Source organism: Ambystoma mexicanum, chromosome 9, assembly GCF_040938575.1.
Source record: "Ambystoma mexicanum isolate Mex_15411 chromosome 9, UKY_AmexF1_1, whole genome shotgun sequence".
In the NCBI taxonomy this organism is placed as follows: domain Eukaryota; kingdom Metazoa; phylum Chordata; class Amphibia; order Caudata; family Ambystomatidae; genus Ambystoma; species Ambystoma mexicanum.
The window spans coordinates 1,131,502,895-1,131,517,396 of record NC_090931.1 but is presented as its reverse complement, the minus strand read 5'-3'; the positions used below and the strand labels follow the sequence as shown (position 1 = coordinate 1,131,517,396).

The 14,502-nt window shown below is 41.5% G+C and overlaps 1 long non-coding RNA gene across 1 annotated transcript; it reads right to left on the bottom strand.

The window, feature by feature from the left end:
- Positions 1-683: 683 nt before the first annotated feature.
- LOC138488984 (uncharacterized) lies at positions 684-1,696 on the bottom strand. Its single transcript, XR_011274737.1, has 4 exons — positions 1,561-1,696; positions 1,381-1,460; positions 1,156-1,265; positions 684-1,004 (listed from the first exon to the last, which is right to left on the bottom strand). It is a non-coding gene; the product is annotated as an uncharacterized lncRNA (long non-coding RNA).
- Between the last annotated feature and the right edge of the window lie 12,806 nt (positions 1,697-14,502).

The following is a 14,502-nucleotide window of genomic DNA, read 5'->3' as shown; positions in this document are numbered from 1 at the left end:
GCTTTTTAATTTGTCGCAACCCCCACTTTCTGTGCTGTTTTAGTGCTTTGGTACAAAGTCAAATCTAGGTGTGCTTTTTAATTTGTCGCAACCCCCACTTTCTGTGCTATTTTAGTGCTTTGGTACAAAGTCAAATCTAGGTGTGCTTTTTAAATTGCTGCAACCCCCACTTTCTGTGCTATTCTAGTGTTTTGGTGCAAATTCAAATCTAGGTGTGCTTTTTAAATTGTCACAACCTCCACTTTCTGTGCTATTTTAGTGCTTTGGTACAAAGTCAAATCTAGGTGTGCTTTTTAATTTGTCGCAACCCCCACTTTCTGTGCTATTTTAGTGCTTTGGGGCAAAGTCACATCTAGGTGTGCTTTTTAAATTGCTGCAACCCCCACTTTCTGTGCTATTCTAGTGTTTTGGTGCAAACTCAAATCTAGATGTGCTATTTAAATAGTCGCAACTTCCACTTTCTGTGCTATTTTAGTGCTTTGCTGCACATGATTTTGGGGTATTTTTGCAACTGGGGCGGCGTCCTGCCATCAGATTTAAAGTGTTTGCATCGACTTTATACAAACCTGTTAGTCTATTTGTTGTAACCCAAAGACAGGAGTATCTCCGTTTTTACAATCACCTTATCACGAAATAGAACAACACTAAGGCTAAATTGTGCTCATACAGCATTTATTGTTTTGCTGTAGATGCATTTTTTCTTTGTTTATCAATTTGGTCAAACAAAACTCTTTTATTTTTGTATGACAATTTCATGGTACATTCAATCTAGTGTGACAGTCACAGTAATCATAGAAAACATAAAACCCGTAAACAGTAGAGTCAAATTTGTATTCAACACAAAAAGACCAAATAACATAGATATCTTTGATTAAGTCAGGATGCTAATCAGAGTCATGTGTTCTTATTAAGGACTGTTAGACACAGTAGGCGAGGCGTCCAATGACGTTTCGGCTTGTAGGATAGATAGAACAGCCTTCTTCTAGGGCCAGGACAAGGTCTCCCTATAGGAGGGACATGTAAAAAAGGGGACTAGATTAATGGTGGATTCTGTGTCGCACTAAGGTGAAAACATATCAAACAGTTTATGGGTAAAATCATATTAGAGTTAATGGATAGCTAAAAACAGAAAACATGCATCAGTGGGACACTGACCTTTGTTGCATTCCTCTAAATGCTCTTCCTATTTAGGAGGGGGTTGTGGTCAACAGGTTTTATTTTCAGACTAGGTTGTGTAGTCATAAGTAGACAGGGCTGCACAGGTTCTAGAGAACATAGGAAACAAAAACAGACGATTGTTTCAAAGTGTAGGTAGTAGGCACAATGTGCCATAATTGAATATAGCGCATGAAAACACTGGGCGGGCAATGTGTAAATTACCTTTAGATGCAGAGCGATGAACGCGTAAGGATGGAGGTGCTGGGGTGCCTAGGTGTTCAAAAATAGGCGCGTTGTTCTGCCTAGAGGTAAAACATGGGCGTATTAGCTACTGCATAACTTAGCGGAAGCTAGTTGAAGTTGGGACTAAGTTGAAGGTAGGAAAGTAAAAGTGTTGCGTACCTTTAATTCGTCTCATGAGTCTTTGCTGACGGCTCTTCAGAATTCACAATGCTAACGCAGAAATGCAAACGGTGCCGGCGTTTACTCACGGGGCACCAGGCAGCTGAGAGCTGTGCTATGAAATAGAGCAGCGCATGTCTAGGGGAGCGGTGTAGTAGATTACTGCACATGCGCATTAAAATAAATGTCCCGTTCTTGTGTCCTGGTGTTCTTGCAGGGCCGACCAGCTGCGACACTCGTAGGAGTACGAAGTGTCCTATATGGAAAGGCTAATGTACTCCGGTATCAGAAAGTGAGGCTTAAAGCCATGTGAGTTGTGAGAGAGCGGCGCATGTTATTCTACAATGCTCCATTGTGAAGCAAGCGAGGGGTGAGAGAGGGAGAGAAAAGAGTACTTATGTAGGTTGCCTGAATATGGCCATATCCATACAAAGAAAGCAAGAGTTACCCATGGTCAGAGTTAGTCTTCAAATGGTGATACAGGGGGCCTTTCTTAATGTTAACAAGGAATTGCATGGTCTACCATCAATGCGGTCAGGTCGACTATTCCATATATTTTGTCTGGCACACATAGTGGCATTGTGAAGTATTAGCTGGAAATGCAGTAGGTCCTAAGTGTGGTCTAGAAATAGGGGCCACTGGGTTGTGCCTCATTGAGGCCCCTCGTTGTGGATTTTAATTTAATGCACTAGTGGCATTTGTTCTATCCAGCACTTTGTCTATTACCCACCACCTCATATCGTCTGGGCCATGTTGGAATTCTAGGTAGTGTGACACCAATGGGGATGTATGAGTTCTACAGTGTATCCGTGATATGTGTTCCTCCACTCTCTTGTTAATTGGTCTTTTGGTTTGGCCCACATATCAGAGACTGCATGGGCACTCTATCACATTTAGTGTCTTACAATTAGAAAAATGCCTGAGCAGGCTCTTTTTTTGGTATTCTTTAAGAGTCTTTTGGGATATCCCCTGTTCAGAAGTTGGTTTTGTAGAACCGTGGCGTGTTTCTTGAATTGTTCCAAATCCGTACAGTTCCTCCTCACTCGTAAAAATTGCCCATAGGGCAGATTATCTCTTAAGTTTTTCGGGTGGTTGCTGTTTTCAATTGTCACCGCCTCCACTTTCTGCGCTATTTTAGTGTGCTATTTTAGTGCTTTGGTACAAAGTCACATCTAGGTGTGCTTTTTAAATTGCTGCAACTTCCCATTTCTGTGCTATTTTCGTACTTTGGTGCAAAGTAAAAGTCAAGTCTAGGTGTGCTTTTTAACTACCCACGGCTGCTAGGCCACCTGGTGAGCTGTCTTGTGCCTGTGCAGTATCCACCCCTATCTCACTCCACTCTCTACTTCCCTCTATGGCTCTCTCCATCTTTCCCATCTACTCTAACTGCTATGCTATCACCTCTCTCACAAAGGCTTGAAGGAAAAAGTTAAAAAGAGATCTCCTTTCTTGTAATCCTGGACTACCTATCGCAGATGTCTATGTCAGTGCCACATCCAGACAAATTGTCACTGACTTTCTCTTTTCTGTCCCCTCTCCAGACCTATGGACTCTGCATCTGATTTCCACGCTCTCCCCTTTCTCTTCCTCAGCCATTAATGGTGGCACGAGATGGGAAGTTCTCTTGGCTGTCTTCTCATCCTCGAGGTGCATCTTTAAGGTTTTTCAAAATGGCACTATCATGTCCCAGGGTCCACAACCCAATCTCCTCCTCTTTGACTGGCTCCTGCCGTCTCTCATCAACTTCCTTTTTCTCCTGCTACTCCTCCTTCCCCTCTCTTAGCACCTCCATTACGGATTCGGACCAGGTCCGAAACAACTTGGGCACGAAGCTTTGACTCACACGCCATGCGTAGTTTGGGGTTATTCCGAGATGTGGTTATTTTAAAATTTGGCAAAGAATGTGGGCCCCGTCCCCCAACAATTATAGTTATATCTCCCATGGTGCATTGCAGGATCATGGTTTTCAGAAATGAAATGATCGCAATCTTGTTTTTCTCTCGATGCAAGAGAAAATTGCGGCTGTAGCCGAGGTTATGGGAAAATGAAAAACAGTAAAAAGCTATTTGTAGGTCAAAAACGAACACATTCCATAATGGTAGAGGTGGGGGGATGGATAGAAAACACTGAGTGAAATTTGGGAGTTTGCAACAAAAAGCTTTCTGTATCTTCGGCTATATCCGTGAGTAGCTGGCATCTGGAAGCAAACTGTGTCACAGAAGCAGAGTGTGCTGTGGAGTCAAAGGGAGAGGGCAGGGGAGGTGAGGAGGCCATCTGGAAAGTGAGGGCAGCTGGCACAGGTGAGGGGGCCTCTTGGTGATGTGCAGGGGGTGGGGGCAGAAAAGCTTTTATTTCTGGCTGGTTTGCTGATATTCGCAGCTATATCCAAGGCTACAAAAGACTACAGATAGCCAAGGGTATGTGTAGCTCGATATCCACGACTATATAGTTTGGGGTGTTAGTGTTTGTTTGTTTAGGTATAGTGACGTTGGGGTTGAAAAATCACTGGCCATCATTCTGGTCCTTTGACCTTCATTGCAGTCCTGATCCTAGTCATTTGTTCTAGTCCTTGATCTTAATACTTAAACCTATTCATTCATCCCAGTCGCTATCCTTCATCCTAGTCCCTCTTCATGCTAGTCCATAGTCCTGGTCCTTCTCTTTCATCATAACACTTCTCCTTTTTCTGTGTCCTTTGCCCTAGTCATTCATCCTAGTCCTTCACCCTGGTGTTTCCCCTCCAGCCTTCACCTAGTTCATAGATTCTAGTCAGACTGGCTGACATCAGTTGCAGGCTCCCTCTCTATTTCTCTGTTTTGCACAATCCATCGTGTTCCTCTTTCCCCTTTCTAATGCCTTCTTTGTGCCTCACTGTCTCTCTCTCTCGATTGCTCCACTTGCTTTCTCTCTATTTCCCTTCCTTTTACTGAAGGGTGTGATGTAATTGGTGCTAGAGAAGGTAAAGGCAGAATTGAATATTGCATGGAGAGTTTGTAAGAGGGCCGATGTGAAAGCATCAAATGTAATTTAATCTAACAGTATTGTTGCATCTGTGTATGTAGTTTCTACATTTAGCAACTTGGTGGGGAGCTACACTTGGCCAAAGGGTTTGAAATAAGCATTGAAGCTAAGCTGTGCAATTAAGTATGACATTTACATGCAAGGACTCAGCAGAGCAGCTGCTTCAGTTGGCACAGAGGTAAATGGTGAGACATGAATGCTGCTCAATATTTCTCATCCATAAATAGGCATGTGGTCTTCATGCTAGAGATTCCTCCTTACATCACTTATAACAAGCAAGTACATATGAGTGTGGACTCCCCCTTTGCATGGGCATGACTGGCAAACAGGTGCTGGGCCTTGACACAGCACTATATGCCTTCTACATCCGGAATGTCAGAGTGGTACAGTCTTACTTTTTGGCTCTTCAGTAAAAAAGTTGTTGTTAAGTTACATCTTTCTATTTGACATCAGGTATCACCCTGTTTAATTGGGGCTTGAAAGTATGTTTTCACATTATTCATGAGGCCATGCTGGAGGCTTCAGAGATAAACAGTGTTTATGGGCCTCAGTATCCAGCTGTTCGAGCTGCAGACGTTGTGCCTCAACTGCCGATTTATAATGTTCGAAGCATTTATTAGCCAGCAGAGGCCAACAGTTCATGTAAAAATAGTCACATGATTAATGTCCTTTAGGCATGCTTGTTTCTTGTGATGGGGCAGTTTGTTATGGGACCAACACAAATGCATGCCTCTAATCAGTACATTAATAATAATTTCTATTCACAAAGTTCACACATTTCCATAAAAAAACAGATACACAAACACATATATACAATAATGCACATACAATATGATATAAAAATAAAGATTTACAGTGAAGTTGAAATTTCATAATCCTAAAATGGTAATATTTCAGACCGGTTTATACCATAATTCCATAAAATAAATAATTCACAAATCTACAGCTGTAAAAACATGGCAACTGTTAAAATAATCAACACTGGGATTTATGGGTATTTTTCAGAAAATGTAAAGCTCCAAACGTTGTTCTTCGGAGATGTGTTTCACAATTGGAAGGGTCCACCTTTTTTAAGCAGAGCATAATAAAAAGCAATGTGCTCCTCGGTTTCTATTAACGCAGTGCAACGCGGGCAGTTAGACCTACTGCTCGTCTGCCGCTTGCAGTTAAGTGAGGCCAAGAGTAAAAGATTAAGCCTACATTTCAGAAACAAAGAGCACTTATATGGGTGGTTAATCCAGTTCAAATAACGCTTGATGGCACAGTTATCTTCAGCAGCAAATAATCCATCATACTGCTATTAAGTGATATTGTTGTCAAGGCATGCCCCATTGACCATTCACCAGAGGCCTTCCTACTGTTATTCTTCCGAGTTGTTAGTGCGTTTATGTGCCAGAGCTGCTCACACCCACGTGCAAAGAGCTCCCCTTCCATGACTATACATATAAAAAGCAATAAACAACTGCAAAAGGGAAAACCTTGCCAATGCTTGTTTGAAATCTGTGCCTCTTAAATATGTATTCCCCTTAGAAATGGAATTGGTTTATTAGAATGCTCTTCATGCCTGACTCGAGCCTCTAAGCACAGGAATCAAACCTATGGTCCTCAGAGCTGCCATTTTGCAAAGATGAGCGAGTTCAAATATTGATTGTATCTTTTATATACTGACCTCGGAATAGTGTGAGGATGGAGACGCCTAGCTGGTGGTTTCAGTCTCTTAAAGAAAAGATCATGAAGCATATTAGTGAAGGCCACGGCAATGAATTCAATCTGATGCCACGCTTGAGTGCGCACAGCCGGGCACTTTATTGAATACAAAACAATTATTAATTTGTCTTCTTTGCAGACCTGTTGCAGCTCCTTATTCTATAAAGTGGCTTATTTTGATGGGTAAATTCAACAAAGGTTCTTATTATGGGTGCGCTAAAAAAAATTCACTAGCATAATATGCCAACTTCTGATGTGTACAAAGTTGCAAACGTTCCTGTTTTGTTCGACTACACTAACAGTAACGTTTTTGATCCGCACCATTTACTAATCAGATTACATTTCTCGCTAGTTCTCGTTGCGGCTAAAAATCGTTGCAGACATACGATATTTGTGGAGTTCATGTGCGCGAAGTTCACAAGAAATATAGTTGTCCAGAGAAGCATAGCCCCCTTGCAAAACGTATTAGTAGCTGCATTTAGCTGAAAAAAAAAATCATAACCACGTGCTGAAATACATTTAGAAGAAAAGAAAACACGCACAACCGTTTTTCTTTACCATTTTACATTTTAATCCCTCAAAAAAACAAAAAAATAAATAAAGAAAATCAACTAATTGGTTCTAATACCTGTAATTTGTACTTTCCTGTGTTTTAGTATGGTACACAGTGATGACCACACAGCACACCCAAAGATGCAGTCCGATTTTCCCGTCACGAGGATGTCATGAAACTTCATTCCCAGGTCAGTAGTAACAAGAGAAAAACAGGAAGTGCAAGTGGTATTCTGTGGAGCCTGCTGCCCGCAGTATCACTATAATTCCATTTTAGACCTGGAAGTAAGTGGTTTATGATAATGTCAGCAAATAGTGTTTTGCAGGGTTATTTCACGTCACCACTGCAGTGATTTGACGGGTATAATTTAGTGGAATTGAATGTTTAGTTACAGAGGTTTGCAGAGATAAAAAAAAAAGAACCACCACTTATGCTAATACTCACATTTGCGTGCGTTAATGCCCACAAAACCTAATTGAAAGGCATTTGCACAACTTCGTGACGTTTTCAAGGTTTTGCATTATTGTCACAAATCCAAAATGCCCATTTGAATGGCTTGAACCATGGTAGATAAAAATGTCCTTTGAACCCATAGACTTATAAGACGAGGTAGCCATACTTTGAGATGACTGTGGATGCAGAAGTTACTCAAACATCAATAATCAAACCGACTCAGGAAGTTGGCAAAACTCGATGCTGTTTTATTTGCAATTGTCTAAAACAGGGAGTTACAACGAACATCAACGGACGTTTGCTCGATTTCTCTCAACGCATCTCTTAAAAAACAACTTTTTATAATCAAAATTCGTCATAAGTGATGTCACACTACGTGGCAAACTTCAAAAACCTACTTGGGAATGTGATAGGATTACAGGGAACATCTAAGTATACGTTCCATACTGACAGGGGAAGTTATTGGGTTTCTACTGTCAGGTGGGCAACTAAGCCCATCCCTAGTGCAAATCATCTTTCTTGTCACTCTAATACTCGACACTTCATTGGTTACACAAGCTATAGGGCTCTTTGATACATGGCCCTCTACCATTGGTTTGGCACCTTTGCAACCTTCTGGAATATTCTACACGCTAGCAGCACGCAGGCTACCATACCAGGTGCATAGAAGGTCGCGTGTTCATGCCTCCCCTTCCATTTAGCCCCACATCTATCATCACTCTTGCAGTCTGCCAGTCAATTAGGCTTTGAACTTGGCCTTGTAGAAGCTCTCTGTGCTTGGGAAATAAAGTGAGTATCGTCTTGGTGTCGGTGTAGCTCGACTCAATGTCTATTTTGATCTGACCATGTGACTGAGAGACCTCATTTTCAAGCCTTTTGCAGTATTTAATTCTATTAAATGGTAAACTCTTGATGCCATAAGTGTTTTTTCATTCCATTTCAAACAGAAGTTTGTTTGTTTCTCACGTTCATGTAACTACTGGATGGACACCCAGGATCATGGTGGCCTTGTCTTCTTGGTGCTGGGCCAGCCAAGCCTTTCTTGTATTTCTCCATCGCCTTCAGTTATTTTCCAGCTGCGCCACACTGAATACTCTTTCCAATCACAGGGTTCCAGCCTTGCTTAAAGTGCACTGCAGAATATCCAGGTTCTATACATTCCTATTTATTATACATTGGCGATTCGCTGCAACTATTCACTATGTAGCCAGCCTTCAGATCACTTTGTCTACTTGCGTTACTGCGTCTGTACACGTGTAAACTGATTTACATATTCTTCAGCGTTTCTGTAGCATGAGCATTTTCATCTTGAGCCCGAATTGTTGCTCATCTTTACCACCTTCTCTTCAGAGCTTATAGAACGTCTATGTTCATCTTCCTCATGCATCTTTTCCTCATTCATCAACATCTGCTCCGCATGATGTCACCAGTCTCCTCTTTCACTCATTTTCACACTTCTTCTGGGACTTTGTCCAAAAGGCCATTATTTCTTCGTGAATGCATATAAGGTTTTCTTAATGGATGCATTGTTTCCATGATTTTCTGCGGTACAGTCATCCTTACTGGTACTGCACGTGTTGCAAAAAATGTTTGCCTGTGATTACTTTTTAAGGAAGGAAAAACTCATTTTCTTCCGTCAAATTCATCAAATACTCCAGTAATTGTTGATTTTCACAAGTATTTGGCTAATTGCTGGACGATTTATAGGATCCCGCATGAACACAAAAGTATTGGTTTCTCGCCAAGCAAGGTAAGGATGAACTTGAAGCAAATAGTAAAAGATCATAGCACGTAGTTTGTGGGCATCATCGTCAGACAGGACCATCTGTACCTCCAATAGGATGGTCAGGTAATTGTCTAATCTGCTCCATTATCACTGCCAGTTAGCGTCTAATAACTGGGCCATCCTAGGATCCTGGAGAAAAGCACACATGTTAGTGCTCCTCCCAAAAATTGTAAGGTAAGTTCTGAGTATAAATATGAAGACGGCAAGAAGTAGTCTGTGTATATCAGCATCAGACAGAACCATAGGTGCCTCCAAACAGAAATTCAGTGAGAAAAGAATCTGGGAACTGCTCCCTCTTCCAATTGTCAAACATAAAGTCCCGATTTGGTATGTTTTATTTTACTTTTGCACTTCACATTCCAATGTCAGCAAAGTCTCTGTGGCTCAAGAACAAATAGCCTTTTCACTCCTTGCTTAGCAGCTACAAAGAGTGTCTCAGTGGAGCCACAGTCCAACTGTGCCCATTTATCTGTCTGTCTGTCTTCCTCATCATCGATCAAGTCTGCATGTGTTGAACTTCTTCACCTTGACTTGCTTCCAAATGGGTTGGGGTGATGCGGGCTCTCCAGCGTAGACTTTCACATCACCTTGGTGTATCCAAGCTCGTTCCCCTTGGACCTTAACTGCTTATGGAGTAATGTCCTCTACTATGAAAGGGCAGTTGAAACAGTGCATGTGCCACTTTTGTGTAAAGTTTCTGATCAGTACTTGATCTCTAGGAAAAGGTCTAGGTACAGGTAATTCTTGAATTGTGGTTGCTGTATGTCTTCATCTATATTCTGAGACCGACACCCCATCCGCTTGACTTGATCTGAAATGACAGAGATACTAGCCGTCATACATGTTAAGTACGCATGTAGCTCATCACCTTACAATTCTGCAGTTGTCTGGGCATCACTCCTAATCCTCGATGGAGGAGTTAGAGGCATTCTCATATGCTTCCCTGTAACTAGTTCATGGAATGTGAGTTGGTGGTTTGAGTGAGGCTGATGCAGGCAATACAGCCACCCCGTTTTCAGTGCCAGTTTTAATTTGGCTATTCTCTCTTTGAGCAAACCGTTGAGTCTCTCACATATACCATTCGCTTGCGGGTGATAAGCAGAAGAAAATGCGTGCTTTATTCAAAGCAATACACTAATTTGTTCAAATACCTCATTCACAAAATGGGGGCCATTATCTGATCTCAGCACCATACATATTCCCTATCCAGGAAATACTTCTCGGACTAAAAACTTTGCAGCACAAGTTGCATCAAGGTGTGTACATGGATCAGCCTCGATCCACACCACCGCTATCATATACCTTCATCCATTACAAACGTGCAGCGTTTAGAGGCAGACGTGGCAAACGTGGCAAACATGTAGAGGCAGAAACTCTGCCTCTACAATCTGGTTAATCGGCCTCATGTCCTGAATTAAACGCCACAACCCCCACTTTGATATTTCGATAGGGTAAACTGCTGTATTGCATGGTGACTCTGACGTCACTTAGAGGCCTTTATCCATCTTGGCTGATATTGTTTTAAAAATTCCCTCATCTACATCTCAAGACATAGAGTACTGTCTTGCTCAATGTATACAGGGCGCAAAGGAATTCATACTCATAAAGAATGTATCAAAATCAAGATGAGAAAAATGTTGTAGAAATATTCATGGGACTCAAAATTAATGTTGTTTTGTTTTCAAATTGTATGTCAATTATCAGGGAAAGAAGTACTGCATGTTATACTTAACCTCTCTTTTACTCCTCTCTGCAGACTCAATAACTCCTTACCTTCACAGCCTCGGGGTAGGAGGTTCCAAAAAGGCACGGGTTCCAGGACCAAAACCCCAAAATCAGAAGAGGGGGCATTGCAGACCAGAGTACCCACTCCCTCAGGATGGGAAAAAGAGCAATATGCTTCAACAAGGAAAACCCTAAACAAGCTGCAAAAGCCCCCTACTGGGAGCTTTTGCTTACTGCAGCCAGAGCATAGCCTAGGAGGCTGCCTTCACTTTCATTTTACGTTTTCGGTGCTCCCCAAGCCCACGGAAGCACAGAAAACATAAAATGAAGGCAAAAAGCAGAGGCGTGTCAATTAAAAATACAACATTGTTGTATTTGTGATTGACGTGGTTGGAAAACCACGGAAATCATAAATACAACAACGTTGTTATTCTAACTGCGGCGGCTTTTGCGTGGAGTCTCCTGGGCTCCCCCAACCCTGAGGAGACCCAAAGTGAAAGCTGCTGCAGGCAGAAACACTGCGGCATGGAAACACAACCGCGTTGTGTTCTGCCTGCCTTGGCTTTCACTTTGTGGATTTTCTTTCTAAGTTTCTCAGGCTCCTCCGGCTCATTTCACAAAATGGATACCTCCTAGTGCTTCCCATTTGAAAGTTTGAGCTTCATTTGCTCGATACTTTACATAGGGACTTTTAAAAAAAATATTTTCTAGATATTTGTTTGATTGTTGGCCATCTTTTTTGCCAATAATATTTCTGAGCACACTATTCCTTTAAAGTACGCATTAGTTGCCGAAGTGTATTTATCATTTTTAAAGGTGGTAGTCGTACTTCTACCTGGGAGTGGTCCCTGGTGGAGGTTCAGTAAAGTCTATGTTTATGGCTTCCCTTTGGAGGTAATTTATTTTACAACCCGGTACCAATGCACATATACTGCACTCTCCATCCCAGTGCTTTGGTGGCGCTATTAGTGCATTTAATACAACAGTCTAAGAACCAAGTGCATCATTGCACTATTTCTCACACTCTTGATTGAAACACTCACTGTTCAGGGACTCTGATGAAGTAAAATGATTCTGTTTCTGAGTCACCTTTGTATATGCAGGTATACCATCCAGGTGCTTTCAGTGTGCACAGAAGATGTGAAGATGTTTTGCTTCTTTGATTTCTAATTTGCGTTGCTGGTGAGAGTGAGCCTTGGAAAGAGGCAAAGCCCCTATGTCATGCTAGAAGGACAACATACAAACGATGGCCTGGATTGGGATGAAGCCATGGTTTTGAATAGGACGGAGCAAATGTTAGGCATCTAAAGCAAATTCGTTATTTATTTTCTTTGGGTTCAAATGTGCTGCATATGCAATTTTAGTATCACACCCTTTTGGTAACAAGGTCCCATTCATCAAAAAACGTTTTACAAATTCAATAAGAGAATAGCTTTTGTTTTTAAAATACAGACTAATTTTCATAAATTATTTTTTTTTTTAATAAAAAGTAATTTTAAGTAATAATGTCTTTGTCGGGGTGATTTGCTAATGTTAAGCGAACCCTCAGGACAAAAGACATGTTTGGACAAAAAGTATAATTGTTTGTAAAGCAATTCCATGTTTTCATGACCGAAGCATTCAATGTTTGGAAGCGTGTGTGTGTGTGCGTGTGTGTGTGTGTGTGTGTGTGATTCTGAAAAAGGCTTTTGTCTAGTCTGTGTGGATATCGATCTGTGGGTTAAATATCAAATATCGAGAACGGGTTCTATGGGGAAATTGCCATCAAACAACGTGCTAAGGTGAACAACATTGGGAGCAATTGCGTAATATAGAAATTAAATATTCAGAATGAATTCTTTAAGGTAATGGTCACCAAACAATGTATTAAGATTAGACGTGCATCATGAGCAATTGCAAACTATAAATTAAATATTCAAAATTAATTCTCTAGGGTGATGGCAAACAAACACTGTATAGCGATTAACCATACATTGGCAGCAATAGCAAAATGCATGAATTTAATATTCAGAATGAGTTCTCTGGAGTAATGGCCACTAACAATAACTGTGCATTGAGTGTAATTGCACAATATAGAGATTAAATATTGAGAATGAGAGGTAATGGGCACAAAGTGGGCCCATAGAAACAACTGGTATTCCATCAAAGATGTTATATGCCCCCATATAATTGGAGAGTCTTTTTTTGTGCTGATTCAGGCTACTTTATTGCACCAAAGAAACACCAAAGAAACAATCATATCATGCATGTCACATTGGTGTAGCATCTAGATGTGACATCTTTGATTAGAAGCGCTTTCAGAACTGTGGATCTCAAAATCCAGAGTCCCCGAAGCCCAAGTATAGTGCAGCTCATCCCAGGTAGTTACAGCGCCCTGTTTCTAATGGTGAATCATATATGCTCTTTCACAGTAATGCAATTGTGCAAGAGCAATTAACACAAAGGCAAAAATTGCCCACATGAAAAACACAAATTCATTGAAATGCATTTTTGCACCAGACCAATATTTTCTCTTTTCCTAGGCATCTGTCCTGTTGCAAAAATGCACTGGGAGAATGTGTTTTTTTCATAAGGGCAATATTTCCCTCGTTTCAATTGCACTTGCACTGATGCAAAGTTTCTGTCAAACTGCCCAGAGGCTTGTAAGCATCTATTGCTGCAAGGCATTTCCTTGGGTGAGGAGTGAGCGATTAAGATATGATTGTATCTACAATTGTTGTGTCTCATGGTTTTTCTCTGTGGTCTCATATTTCATACCCTTTAAAAGGTGTGTGGAATTCAGATAATCACTTTACAGAAACAACAATCTGGCCCCTTTCCAGTGATCTGAGGTAATACATCTTTTCGAATGTTCGAGACAGATAAAAAGAAGAAAGACATTATTTTCATGTAGCACATTCTTTCGCCTCAAACGGATGGGCAACTTAGGCTGACTAGTGACATTTATGGAAAATGCTATGTTCACAGGCGTTTAAGCAATTAATACCCCAAAACTGTTTTTAATTACCACCGGAAAGAGCGCAATGGAAATGTATCAAGCATAAAACACATTCAAATTGTTGCTGTCAACACAGCAATGCTAACATGACACAGATGTCAATCAGGAATTGAGTCAACCATGTGTGATCTATCATACGCAAGGTGTGCACCCAGAAAAGCATTCCTTGCTCACCAAGTATCAGCGTTACACAATAGGAAATGTCACACTAATATAGCTTTATAGACCTGCTGCGATGGCCGTACCAGACGTTATGGGACCAGAAGGATGAGTTAATGGCCCAAGCGAATCAATCACTCCTTTGCCTCTGTAGTCTTCCCATCCCCCCTCAAGCACTCCCTTGTGCACCCCTTTCTTAAGAAACCCTCCTCCGACCCCTCATGCCCAGCTAACTATCGCCCAATCTCTATCACTCCCTTCCTGGGCAAGCTCCTGGAGAAGCTGGCCATCTCCCAGCTTAATCTCCATGCTTAATCTGTTGGTAGTCTTCACGACCATCAGTCTGGCTTCAGAGCTGCCAGAAGCACGGAAACTGCTCTCCTGAACATCCGTGAGGACCTGCTCTCAAACCTTGACTCTAACACTCCATGTGTTCTCATTTTGCTTGATCTCTCTTCTGCCTTTGATACTGTCAATCATGCCATCCTGCTCAACCGTCTCCGTGCTAACCTGGGTATCACTGGTCAGGCTCTGGCGTGG